Raw genomic sequence first — 5,958 nt, forward strand, 5'->3', positions numbered from 1 at the left:
AGGAGTTAGTGCGATGATGAGAGGATAAGCCCACAAAGGTGTGTCACATAAAATTATGTTATAGACACCATATGCTTAATTTAGAGTACGAACAACTATGTTGTCTACATGGCAACTCAATTGATTATGCAAACTCCAGTGTTGTAGACACCATGTGCTAAATTAGAGTTTCTTACTCTTGTGTTGTCAACATGACAACTCATATGAGTGTGCATACTCGTAGGTGTCTAACCTAATAAATAATAAAATAATGCATTTATCCTAAGTAAACTTAAGTAAAGTGTAAATAATAATTATTTACACTAACACCCCCCTTAAGTGCAACTTAGGGGAATGCACTTAAGCTCACAAAAGCTATTATGAAATGCATAATGGGTCCTAGCTATGAGACCATGTTAGGTACCCATGTACAAATGCAATGTTGAACACACAATGCAATTTCTTTGCAAATGGGAAAAGAGGCAAAACCTCATGGGAAAAACCCTCCCCCAAAAAGAGAGAAAAGTACAATAAAGAAAGATGCATGAATGGATGGAGTAATCAAGACCCCCCCATTATGACATACATCTTGCATATACAATAGAGAATCCATCGATGAAATCTCCCCCTTAGTGAAGGATCTCCAAATGATAAGTGTCTGAAGAAAAAAGTAAATCCAATGCTGACAAATAACATTTCTCCTTTAGGAAGAAGAAACACCAAGTATAGGTGAAATAAAGCTTCCCATTGTAGATAGGAAGATGGAAGAGGGATCCAAATGTAGTGTGGTGTGGATGCTACCTCTGAGGTCTGCTCAAATGTCAACAAGTCCTTGATGAATGTAGATGCCATGAACCAATCTGGTGGATGTCCAAGAGAAGGTGGTAAACAAGGTAACATGTCTATGTATGAAGTTGAATCAACCTCCAAAGATGATGAAGCATCTTGATAGGAAGATAATAGAAGAGAAGCAATGCCGCCTCCCCTCAATGATGTATGTACACCAATGATGGAAGCTCTTTGATGATTGAAGAAGTTGCACCGTGAAAGTTGAATGATGGTCCTCCTTGTAGGAAGAAATGGTGCCATAGGTGTAGTAGATTATGCTCCCCAATTGATAGGAAGAATCCTCAAAAAATATGATGTCTAAGGAAACTAGTATACAATCTCCATAGATTGATATGTCTCCTCATAAGTGAAAGAGTCATCCTCCATCTATTGTAAAGAATCCACAATCATGTCACAACAATCAAGTGGTTGAGGGTCAGAGTGTGCCCTCACAATGAGTGAAGAAGTCTCCTCAACAAAGAGAAGATTGATGTCATCGATGATGTCTCCCACATCTTCAATGTGAGACTCTACAAACAACCCTGCAATGTCTAGAAGGAATTCATGCCAAGAAGTTGAAGTAAGAAGACATGGTAAATTCTACTACACTAAATTAGGAGCATCTATGGCTGGAACTGAATCAATAGAATAAACAGGAGTATCAGAATGTGTGATCTCATCTAGAGTTGGAGGTACCATAATTGGAGTGACTAAAGATAGAATGTCTTCTGGAAATGGAGGAATTATAGGATCTCCATATACTTCCCAAAGACCCATCCAAATTTCATAAGGATACATGAACTTTTCAATGACCTCAAAGCAAGAATGAGTGACACTAAAATAAATGATGTCCAAAATTCTTGCAACAAGTGGTTGTGCAAGGGAAGAGATCAATTCATTGAAATAGAAATAAGGAAATACTTCCTTACACTTTCTTCTTAGATGATCAATGATTAAGGCACTCCATTTCTAATAGTTCCTCTTTGTCAACTTTGGTTTAAAACCACCCTGGCATGTGAAACAAATCTCCATGAGATCAATGAATGTTTTCACCCCCCAAAATTCAAAAATAAGCAATCAACCCCCCCAATGTATGATTTGGCACTTTATAGGTAGTGTGTTTACAATAGGCCACTTCATCAATTTTGACCTTAGGAAAATTTTGGTTTATTGTTTACAACCTCCTATTATATTTTAAATCTAGAACTTTACAATGTAGCTCAAAAATAGAACAAATTTGAAGCAGTATAATGCAAAGAAAGGACCTATTTCTAAAAGTGATATTTCTATCTACACATGACTATAATATGATTACAGATCTAGAAAGTAGACAGAAAATTACACACTTTCAAAAAAAATAGAACCTAATTTGGAGTCCAGATGAGCCCGTACAGAGAAATTAAAGTTACAAAATGCAAGATTGGATAGATATAGTCACCAAAATCTATAATTTTTGACAAATCCATGCACCAAAACCAAATAATAATAGCACCACTCAAAACTTCAAGAAATTCTAGCCAAAATTTTAAAAAAATGCACCTGATTTGGAGCCTAGATGACTGAGATATGGCCTCCCAAAGTCGAATTGTCAAATCAAAACTAAATTTGGAGAGGGGTCTGATCAACAAACTATGAGGTTGAATTTGATGCCCAAAAGGTTGTCATGGTAGTTCAATCTAGCATGCATATGACAATCATATAGCCATCAAATTTAATGCCATAAAATGATGATGTCAACAAAAAAAGGGCCCCTTGGGTGACGTGGCAATGACATCATTGGTGATGTCAATAGTATGGGTGGTACAAAAATGCTTCCATGGCTGTTGATGTGTTAGTGAGGTGGCTTGCTGAGCTGTCTAGTCGTAGGGCTAATGTGTCTACTTACATGTGCAGGGACATGTGGCTCGACTGACTTGGATCAATCTGACGTGGCAAGTGGATTGCTAATTGTGCTTGGGGACTATGTGAGTGCCACATGGAGGTGTTTGTAGGGGATGCATGGCACTATCTATGCTACCAATGGGTTAGAGTTGGTAGACATTGTAGTCGAATTTTCGACCGTCAATGACAAGGGAAACAACTACCAGAGGAGGTTAAAACTACCACCAGAGGAGGTTTACATGATTTCTAGGGAAGTGTGGGAAATTTCCTAGATGCCTGGTGTGGTGGGGGATTTGAGTGTTTAAAAAAACTCGGCCACCAATGTTGAAGTAGCATAAGAGCTGCTGACTATTGAGTACTTCCCACTATGATTTGCAAAGTTGCCAAAAATATTGTGCAATCCGTCAGTAGGTACCGCTTGCTAGAAATGGAATATTTGTTGCCAGTTAGTAGTCCATCAATTATGCAATGTGATGCCAATGGAATATTTGACCATGAAAATAAGGAATATTCCTCCTGTAGGGGCTGAGATTTCATCACTTGGTTGTTGCAAAAAAAATTATTTGCAGGCATGATGGCCTAAAAAATTTTTGAACAAAATGCATTGAAAAATATAGAGAAAATAAAATTAATAGATCTAAAAATAATCATATTGTATTTTAAAATTGGGCATTTGGGTGTTGGTTTGCAAAAAAAAAATTTCCTTAAATTTAACTATGACCCAATATAGATGAATTTATAGTCAGTTTTCACCGAATTGACGGTTTGGATGTAATGGTGAGGTCCACTTTGGCTCTAGACACTCCCAATAGTTGTGGATACTCTAGATCTGAGTCGAGGTGTCCTTGAAGAAGTGAAGCAATATTGGTCTCCAATGGCTATGAAATGATGCTCCTATGGCTCTGATACCATGTAAGAATTTTCCTTAGGGAAAAATCACCCAAGACCAAGAAGTATAATAACTAGCACAAAATAGACCAATAGAGTATGATTAGAATAACAATATGATATTCAATTCAATTGATTGATTGATTGATTCATTTGTATAGTACGCTAGAGGTTAGCAATATGATAAGCCTCACAACTAAGCACATGTCCACCAAGAATGGGTTATCCTCCATTAAACACAAGAATTAGTGCAATGATGAGATGATAAGCCCACAAAGGTGTGTCATGTAAAATTATGTTGTAGACACCATGTGCTTAACTTAGAGTGTGAATAACTATGTTGTCTACATGAGAACTTAATTGATTATGCAAACTCCAATGTTGTAGTCACCACGTGCTAAATTAGAGTTGCTTACTCTTGTGTTACCAAAATGTCAACTCATATGAGTGCGCATACTCCTAGGTGTCTAACCTAATCAATAATAAAATAATGCATTTTTCCTATGTAAACTTAAGTAAAGTGTAAATAATAATTATTTACACTAACAGCTAGCAGGATCAAATGTAGTTTTCCAAGGTGATAAAATTGCATATGCAGATGTATGTACGTACATACATATGTATGTATGTATGTGAATATGTATGTATGTATGTATGTATGTATGTATATGTATATGTATATGTATATGTATATGTATGTATCTATATATATGTATGTATGTATGCATGTATGTATGTATGCATGTATGTATATATATATATATATATATATATATATATATATATATATATATAGAGAGAGAGAGAGAGAGAGAGTTTGTGGATTGTGGATTATGGATTATAAACCAAAAAAAGGGGAAAAAAATGGCATTAATCATTCCCATTTGTTTTGATTGATTGTGGAGAGTTGAGTGTGAAAGAGGGTGGAGAGATTTGAACGAGGGTGGGGAGCTCTGAACGTTGGTGAAGATTAGTGAAGATCTAAGATTTTTTTGTCATTCTCTTGTGATCACCACATTTCATTGTTATGCCCTTGTGATCTCTACATTTCATCATCATTCCCTTATGATCTTTGTATATGTATGTATGTATACATATATATACATATGTATATGTATATATGTGTATATATATACATACACACATATGTGTGTGTCTATGTATGTATGTCTGTATATATACAAAGTGATTTTTTTTAAGGTGCTTATTGATCCAACTGCATACATATTCCAGAATCCAAATATTAAAATAATAAAATTCACTCAGCATGTAGCATGTCCATAGATGTGATGGAAATGCCTATTGGTAAGTAGATTCATCTTTTTATCTCTCATTTTATATGTGTTTATTTCACTTGAACTATTATTTCTTATGGGGCATTTTATAATATAGGATTCATTTTATGTAGGAGGTGATGAGGACATTCATGGATGTACTTGTATTAGATGTATGGGAACACTAAAGAATTGTGATGAATTGCTCATGACCAATGAAGATGGACTTCCCCTAAGAGTAGCCCAACTTCCAAGTACTTTAAAGATTAATCCTTTCTTAAAGATTTTAGATGTTAACAGGGAATTTAGTTGTTAGTGGGGGTGGGGCCAAATGAGCTTTCACTTTCATGTGGTTGGCCTTGATTAAAATATTCTTGAAACCAAGTGAAGCTCAACATTAACCTATGATTGCATGACAACAAATTGTGTGAATCTCTTGGTTTCAGGCAATGTAGAAGGGGGCCCTAGTTCAATATGCAATCTTAATTCATATGCACACGACATCAGGTGGAGCTGAAAAAATGTAACAGGTTTGCATTTTTGTTAGAGTTATTTAATTAGGTATTTTAAGTTATAGACCATCACAAACATTGTAACTTTGACTCTTATAGGTATTTTTCTTTGCAAAATGGAGACGTAGAGAAAAATTTTAGGGTGACTTGAAAAATAAATGGTTAAGTATATAAATTTTTATAATTGATGTCAATTGTTTTAATCTAAAACTTATGTCAATTTTTTTTAATCATGGTAGTTTTCTAACATTAGATTTTTTTTCTCTAGTACTTGTTGATGGTGGAAAATGAATTGTGCTTGGCAGATAGAATGTAAACAACTTTACTAGGATTGCATTAAAATATGTAGTGAGGTATGTAGTATTTGATACTTTTCTAATCTATATAGATAATGGTCATCAATTTTTTAAAATTGTGGATGAGTTAACATCATTTGGTACAAAACAACATTGGATAATGGTCATCTATGTAGTATTTGGTACAAAATAGCATTGGATTAAAGTATTTACCATGTTATAATTTGCATGCCACTGCTTTCAATCTTGAAGGAGGAGAAAGCTTCAGAAAATACAACTTTCACTCTGAATATTTATTTG

This window comes from Cupressus sempervirens, chromosome 7 (assembly GCF_028749045.1).
Source record: "Cupressus sempervirens isolate cs-2001-9-10 chromosome 7, ASM2874904v1, whole genome shotgun sequence".
Classification (NCBI taxonomy): Eukaryota; Viridiplantae; Streptophyta; class Pinopsida; order Cupressales; family Cupressaceae; genus Cupressus; species Cupressus sempervirens.